An 8,840-nucleotide genomic window follows, 5' to 3' on the forward strand; every position below is an offset into this window, starting at 1 on the left:
TGGTGGCCGCACTCGCCTTGGTGGATATCTTTGAGAATTGATTGGCCCTTCTCTGGTTCTACGCAGTGCTGGAAGACTCCAGTCACGCTGCGTCTGACAAGCTCTCTATTTACTATCGTGTAGGCTCCTGCTCGGCGCTGCACTTGCCGAGCCGAGATCTCATCAGCCGGTAGTTCTCTGGTTACCAGAAACTTGAGGATGGGATGCGCCCATGATGGTGCTTGAATTTCTTCTACTGCCACTACGGCCACTTGTACTAGGGCGGTTGGGTTGGGAGGTGGTGGGTTGGAGTCGATTGCCGCTTGCTGCATTGTTGAAGTCTCCGGGCCAACTGCTGCAGCCCCCAGGCCGGGCTGTGAAGTCTTCGGGCCGGGTGCGACTGCTGGAGTCCCCGAGCCGCTTGGTGAAGTCCCCAGGCCGGCTGTTGCAGCCCCCGGGACGGGTTGTGAAATCCCCGGGCCGGGTGCGACTGCTGCAGTCCCCGGGCCGGCTGCTCAAGCTCTTGAGTCGGATCCGACTGCTTCGGGGGCTGCCAGCACGAAGATGGACTTGGATTCCGAAGAAGGCTTGATTGACGGCTTGCGGAGGCATTGAAGGGAGACGCCGGATGGTATTGCTTGATGGGTGGAGCCGATCCGTGCCAGGGTATCAGCTGGCTCGTTTTCATTCCATGGCACGTGAAGGAACTCGCACCCTTCAAAATATCCGTTGAGTTGCTGAACGAGGAAACGGTAGCTCCCCATATTTGCATTCTTGGTGTCCCAGTCACCCGACGACTGTTGGACCACCAAGTCAGAGTCCCCATAGCACAGGATCCGGCGGATACCGATCTCTTTGGCCAACCGGAGGCCGTGTATTAGTGCTTCATACTCGGATACATTGTTGGAGGCGGCGAAGTGGATTTCCAATGTGTATCTGGGCTTGTCGCCCTTGGGAGAAGTTAGAACAACGCCGGCTCCCAAGCCGGTGCGCATCTTTGAGCCATCAAAGTGCATCCGCCAATGAGTGGAGTCCGGAGCTGGCGGCAGGTACTGGGTCTCGGCCCAGTCGACAAGGAAGTCGGCCAGTGCTTGGGACTTGATGGTGGTGCGTGGCTGGTAGAAGATGGTGTAGGGGGCCAACTCGATGGCCCATTTGGCCACTCGGCCAGATGCATCTCTGTTGCCAATGATCTCGGTAATTGGGGCAGTGCAGACAACCGTGATCGGGTGTTCTTGAAAGTATGGCTTCAGCTTCTTGGCAGCAAAGTGCACGGCGTAGCACATCTTCTGGTAATGAGGGTAGTTCTGCTTCGAGGTTGACATAACCTCGCTCAAATAGTACACAGGCCTCTGGACTGGCTGTGCTCTGCCGTCTTCCGGGCGCTCTACCACCATGACTGTGCTGACCACCCGGCTGGTGGCGGCGATGTAGAGGTACATGGGCTCTTTAGTAGTCGGAGCCGCCAGGACAGGCGGCGTGGTCAACATCTTCTTCAACCGGAGAAAGGCTTCGTCCGCCTTGTCATTCTACTCAAAGTGAGTGGTTTTCTTCATGAGCTGGTACAGGGGAAGGGCCTTCTCGCCCTGCCGGCTGATGAAGCGGCTGATGGATGCCAAACAGCCGGTGAATTTCTGGACGTCTCTCAGTCGGGTCGGTCTCTCCATCCTCTCGATGGCCTTGATCTTCACAGGGTTGCACTCAATGCCGCGCTCTGAGACCAGGAAGCCAAGGAGCTGGCCGGCTGGTACTCCAAAGACGCATTTCTCTAGGTTGAGCTTGATCTGAAACCGGCGCAGATTTTCAAAAGTTTCCTTGAGATCTTCCAAGAGGGTACCACGCTGCTCCGTCTTCACCACAATATCGTCTACATAGACGTGAGCATTTCTGCCGAGTTGCTTGAGGAGGCACTTCTGCATGCAGCACTGAAACGTGGCACCGGCGTTTCTCAAGCCGAATGTCATGGTCAGGTAGTAGAAGGCTCCGAATGGTGTGATGAAGGCGGTCTACCGGGTTCAACTTGATCTGGTGGTAACCTGAGTAGGCATTCAAGAAACTCAACAGCTCGCATCCGGCTGTGGCGTCTATCACTTGGTCAATCCGGGGTAATGCAAATGGATCCTTGGGGCAGGCTTTGTTGAGACTGGTGTAATCAATGCACATGCGCCACTTGTTATTCTTCTTCAGTACAAGGTCTGGGTTGGCAAGCCATTCCGGGAATAAAACTTCCATAATGAAGCCGGCTGCCAACAGGCGGGCGATCTCTTCTCCAGCGATTCTTCTCTTCTCTTCCGACAGTCGGCGGAGGGGTTGCTTGACTAGTTTGGCATATGCTCTGACATGTAGCTTGTGCTCGGCGAAATCCGTCGGAACACCCGGCATGTCTTTGGGAGACCATGCAAAGATGTCCCGATTCTCACAGAGGAAATCGACGAGCTCGCTTTCCTATTTGCTATCGAGGTGGGCACCTATGATAGCGTACCTCTCCGGGTGCTCCGGGTCCAAGGGAATCTTCTTTGTCTCTTTGGCCGGCTAGAAGGAGCCCTGGGTCTCTGACTCTTTGGGCTCTGGTGACATGTCTGGCTGCTTGCCGACCATAGCCACCACCCGGTCCAGGAGCTTCTTCTCGGCAGCAATCACAAGGGACTCGGCCAGCCAGCTGCTGGCTGCAGCACAGGTGGACGATTTCTCATAGTCTCCATTGATCGTGATAATGCCCTTGGTTCCTGGCATCTTCAGCTTAAGGTAGGCATAATGAGGCACCGCCATGAACTTGGCCAGAGCTGGCCGGCCTAGGAGCACATGAGAAGGGCTCTTTAGGTCGACCACCTTGAACCAAATTGCTTCTCGGCGGAAGTGATTCTTGTCTCTGAAGAGGACATCTATCTTGATCTTGCCGATTGGTGAGCAGGAAAGGCCGGGCACAATGCCATGAAACACAGTCCGACTGGGCAGGAGCTGCTTCTGTTTGATGCACAGCTTCTCCATGGTATCGCGGTAAAGGATGTTGATGCTGCTGCCGCCATCTATCAGGATTCGGGAGAAACGTGCAGCTCGCCTCTCCGTTGCAAGGGTGGCATCTAACACCAAGGCATAGGAACCCGGAGAAGGCATTACTTCCGGGTGATCAGCACGGCTCCAACTGATAGGCTTCTCAGACCAGTGCATGAACTCTGGGGCAGTTGAGGCAACTGCATTCACTTCACGGTGCTACTAACGTCGGTTGTGTCTGTCCCTGGCCACACTGGTGAAAACAACGTAAGCGCCATGATCTTCAGGGTAATCATCTTGGACTACGCCGACTGCTGGACGGGCGGCCGGCTGCTGAGGAGGCGGAGCCGGCGGGCCAGCAGGCAGAGGAGGCAGTCCTTCTCCCTTGGCAATGCGGACAAGCCAGTGACACTTCCGAGTTGTACGGTTGGACGGCTTCGCTCCGCTGTGGAACTTGCAGGGGGCATCGAGGGTCTGCTCAAAGGAGAAAGCGGGCAACCAAGCTGGCTTGCCGCCCTTCTGGCGCTTGGGGAGTGGTTGTCCTTCAGGCTACTGATCCTCAACTATCTCCACCTGCCGTCTGGTGGAAGCCGGCTGGGGGGCTTTGCGCTTGTTGTTGTTCGGCTGCTGGCGCCGACTGTTGTCTCCAGCCGGCGTCCGAGGAGCCGGAGGGAGCACCATCCCAGAAGCATCCACTCGGAGCTCCGACTTCATGGAGGAGTCGGCAGTGGCGTACTTGTCTGCTATGATTAGCAGCTCGTCGAGTGTAGCTGGCTCGTCGCAAAGGAGTCGGTGCTTGAGTAAGGTGCCCTCTCAGCACCCGGCAGTGAAGTACTCTATGGCCTGCACCTCGTGCACCCCTTCGCAGGAGTTTTGCAGTTCAGCCCACCTCGTCAGGTAGTCGCGGGTGGACTCAACAGGGCCTTGAATGCACAACGAGAGCTGGCGGGGCTTGGGAGGCCGCTTGTAGGTGCTGGTGAAGTTGCGGATGAAGACTTCAGTGAAATCTACCCAGCTGTTGATGCTGCGGGGCTTCAGGCTGTTCAGCCATGTCCGGGCCGTGCCCTGGAGCATGAGCGGAACGTACTTCACGGCAACACGCTTGTTGCCGTTCGCTATGCTGACTACAATGGAGTAGTCAACCAACCAATCCTCCAGCTTCACGGAGCCGTTGTATTTGGGCGTGTCTCGTGGGAGCGAGAACCCTTTGGGGAAGGGCTCGTCATGGATGCGGGGGCCGAAACATGGCAGGCCCATCGCGTCTTCTTGTTCTAACGCCAGGGACCGAGCAAGGCGGTCGATCCGGCGGCGTGCATCGTTCTCTCCGACTCCTTCTCGGCGGCCCAGCCGGTCGCCGGGCGTCGGGTGCTCAACAGGCGGCGGGGAGGCGCGCCTCTCCCTGCGAGGAGGAGGAGGAGGCGGGGAGGCGCGCCTCTCCCTGCTAGGAGGAGGAGGAGGCGGGTAGTCGTCCCGTCATTCCACTGCTCGTGGGTGGCCATCTTGGTCGCGCTCGATGGTGATGCGTGTGTGGCTGTGGCTAGCAGCCGGCTCTTTGTCTCGTTTGTCGCGAACGCCGCCTGTTGGCGTCCGGGAGGTCGCGCCTTGCTCTCGGCGAGGGGACGGGTTCTCAACCTGCTGGCCGGGATCTTCTATGCGGCAGCCGACCTCTTGTAGCGCGGCAGCCGCGTCAATGAGCTGCTAAACGCGCTCTGTCATGCAGCGGCGCTCGTCGCCCTCGAGGTGGTCCCGCTCATCTGCTGCCGCCTGGGCAGCTCGTAGGTTCTCCATGGGCGTGGCATGGACAGGGCGGTCTGCCCCGAACATGCTGGCAACGGCAGCGCCGCGCTGCCGGACCGTGCCAATGCGGCTAGGCCTGCCAGCAGCCGGCGTCCCGCCAACAACGCGGTCGATCTCGCGCTGGTAAGCCTTTGAGAGGCGTCCCATGGTGGCCAACTTCTTGGCGCTTTCGACGAGCGAGATGCAGTGGGCTTCCAGCTCTCGGTGTCGCCATCTTCTGCAATGGGCGCAGACAGATCCCGCGGCGCCGCCTGCAGTGGTTCTTCGGCAGCCCCACCAGAGGCTCCGTCGTGGCTGATGACGAGCACCTCTGTGACGGTGCTGCCGCCGCTGTCGGCGCGAGGGAGAGGGTCATCGATGACCACCATGTTGGTGGGGAAGGCGTCAAGGGACGCTGTGTCGGAGTCGACAAGCATCGGGTCGGTGGAGCCGATCGACTCCAGGTCGGAGGCCAGCTCGTTGGCGACGTCGAGCTTGCCAAGGAGATCGAGGAGGCAGCTCTCGGAGCTGGCTGCTCCCGCGCCCGGTGCGGGATTGCCGGAGAGGCGGATCTCGCCGATGAGGTCAGCGAGACAGCTCGCCGCGCATGCGACCTCTGTGCCCTGCCGCACGTCGGTGCAAACGCCGTCGGGCGTGCCAGGCTGGCTACGCTCGTTGGGGAGGAAGAGGGTTCCTGTCCAGAACAGATCTCCGGACGACGGTGCACCTAGCCCCAAGGTGGGCGCCAAATGTCAGGTGTGTCGTGCGACATATGCCAAAGGGTGGCTTATCATGGAGGGGGCTAATAATACGTCGCCGGTGCCAGGAAATGGGATAAGGCGCAAACATGCCCGCCGACGAATCTTACCCAGGTTCGGGGCTCTCCTAGGAGATAACACCCCTACTCCTGCTCTGCGGGGTCTCCGCATGATCACTCAAGCAACAATGGTGGCTACAAGTTTGCTCCTTGAGCTGATTCTCTAGAGGGGGAGGGGAGCAAGGCTAGCCCTAACTTTCTCTCTCTATGTGTGTGTGGGTGGACTAAGGTCTGAACCCTTTGCATGGGTGCCCTGGGGGGTTTATATAGGCCTACCCCCCAAGGATACAAAGGTAATCTGGCCGGGTGTAGGACCCGGCCAGTGTCTATGGTCGTCGTCTTCTCCGTCGGCCACTGGGGCCCGCCGCCTGGTGGGCCCCCCCGGCTGTCTCGTACTTGGCCGACAGGCCGCGCCCGCCACTGGCAGGTCCTGCCGGCTGCTTGGTGCTGTGGCAATGCCACTGATGATGTGTGCTTTGTCGGGGAGGCGTGGCTACAGTATCGCCGCCTGGCGGGCGATCACTGTAGCCATTCCCCATCTCTTCTGATTAATGGCGCACGGACTTTGAGGGAAGGAGAGGACCACCTGCTAGGAGTCGGCCTCCCCTCGTGCCAACTGGTCCGAGCTCACCGCCTTCTGGCTTCTCACTGACAGGTAAGGCCCGTCGCGTGAGGGCCGTACCGACAGTCCGTAGTGGGAGCATGGCCTTCTCTGCCATGGGTGATGTCATGAGCTGCGTGGCAACAGTGCCGCGCCGAGCGGGGGATGTCCGCCCAGTACGCCGCACTGTAGCCATGCTCCGCCCTGGATTCAGGGGTGGCTGGCAGCATTGTAGCCACGCCCCGTCTCATCGTCATAATGTGGTGTAAAATTTGAGGGCGCTCAGGGCCGCCTGCTAGGAGCCGGCCTCTCTGGAGACCGCCTGCTAGGAGCCGGCCCACCTCGGGGCCGTCTTCTGGGCCTTGCTGTCTTCTAGCAGCCGGCAGCTTGGACCAGTCGGCCAGAAGAAGGCGGCGCTTTGGTCTTTGATTCTTGAGGGGCGCAGCCGGCCCTGATGTCTTGAAATACCATGGGAGGCTGATGAGGCTACCCGTGGTCATTTACTCCGACAACTATCTACAAAGCTCGACTTGTCGCAAAAGGTTTTTCGACAAGTTCAAGGTGTTGACTACGATGAGATTTTCTCACTCGTAGCGGTGCTTAAGTGTGTCCGAATCATGTTAGCAATTGCCACATTTTATGAAATCTGGCAAATAGATGTAAAAACTTTATTCCTTAATGGATTTACTAAAGAAGAGTTGTATATGATGCAACCAAAAGGTTTTGTCGATCCTAAAGGTGCTAACAAAGTGTGCAAACTCCAGCGATCCATCTATGGACTGGTGCAAACATCTCGGAGTTGGAATATACGCTTTGATAAGGTGATCAAAGCATATGGTTTTATACAGACTTATGATGAAGCCTGTATTTACAAAAGAGTGAGTGGGAGCTCTATAGCATTTCTAATATTATATGTGGATGACATATTGTTGATTGGAAATGATGTAGAATTTTTGGATAGCATAAAAGGATACTTGAATAAAAGTTTTTCAATGGAAGACCTCGGTGAAGGTACTTATATATTGGGCATCAAGATCTATAGGGATAGATCGAGACGCTTAATAGGACTTCCTCAAAGCACATACCTTGACAAGATTTTGAAGAAGTTCAAAATGGATCAGTCAAAGAAAGGGTTCTTGCCTGTACTGTAAGGTGTGAAGTTGAGTAAAGACTCAAAACCCGACCACAGCAGAAGATAAAGAAAGAATGAAAGTCATTCCCTATGCCTTAGCCATAGGTATGCCATGCTGTGTACCAGACTTATCGTGTACCTTGCCATGAGTTTGGCAAGGGGGTACAATAGTGATCCAGGAAAGTATTGGGAACTACCTGATCGTTTTCGTTGATAGGAAAAGCATGCCTCCCAAAATGTTTTTATCTCTAACCTTTTCTCTTTGAGCTCTGGCACCTCTACAAATCCCTACTTCCCTCCGTGAAGGGCCTTTCTTTTACTTTATGCAATTTTTATTTTTCATTTAAGTCTCCATCTTCTCTTATAAAGCACCAACTAAGGGGCACTATGATCGTACTTGAGCATTGGGTGTAGCTAATATGCGAGTGTGTTTCATTAATGGATCAATGATTGAGCATAATGGGCTAGGGATAACTTATTTTAGCGTTGATATTTTGAAAGACATGGTTGCTTGTTGATATGCTTGAGTATTGAAATTCTCATGTTAAAACTAGACTATTCCTTTGAACCATATAAAAGTCCAAATGTCCATGCTACAAAGAAAAGAATGTGTGATGAGCATGTTAGGCAGCATTCCACATCAAAAATTCTGTTTTTATCATTTACCTACTCGAGGACGAGCAGGAATTAAGCTTGGGGATGCTGATACGTCTCCAACGTATCTATAATTTTTGATTGTTCCATGCTGTTATATTATCATTCTTGGATGTTTTACAATCGTCATTTTATATTTTTTTTGGGTACTAACCTATTGACATAGTGCCAAGTGCCTGTTGCTATTTTATACATGTTTTTTTACATCGCAGGAAATCAATACCAAACGGAGTCCAAATGCAGTGAAACTTTTTGTGGAATTTTTATGGACCAGAAGACACCCAATGGGCCGGAGAAGCACCTGGGGGTGCCCCAAGGGGGGCACAACCCACCAGGGCGTGCCTGGGGGCCCCCAGGCGTGCCCAGGTGGGTTGTGCCCACCTTGGGGGCCTCCTGCACCGCCTCTTTGCTCTATAAATACTCCAATATAACAGAAACCCTAGGGGAGTCGACGAAAATCAATTCCAGCCGCCGCAAGTTCCAGAACCACTAGATCCAATCTAGATACCATTACGGAGGGGTTCATCATGTCCATTGGTGCCTCTCCAATGATGTGTGAGTAGTTCATTGTAGACCTACGAGTCCGTAGTGAAGGAAATATGCCCTAGAGGCAATAATAAAGTTGTTATTTTATATTTCCTTATATCATGATAAATGTTTATTATTCATGCTAGAATTGTATTAACCGGAAACTTGATACATGTGTGGATACATAGACAAAACACCATGTCCCTAGTAAGCCTCTACTAGACTAGCTCGTTAATCAAAGATGGTTAAGTTTCCTAACCATAGACATGTGTTGTCATTTGATGAACGGGATCACATCATTAGGAGAATGATGTGATGGACAAGACCCATCCGTTAGCTTAGCTGATCGTTCAGTTTTATTG

The sequence above is a fragment of the Triticum aestivum genome, chromosome 7D, assembly GCF_018294505.1.
Source record: "Triticum aestivum cultivar Chinese Spring chromosome 7D, IWGSC CS RefSeq v2.1, whole genome shotgun sequence".
NCBI classification, from domain to species: Eukaryota; Viridiplantae; Streptophyta; class Magnoliopsida; order Poales; family Poaceae; genus Triticum; species Triticum aestivum.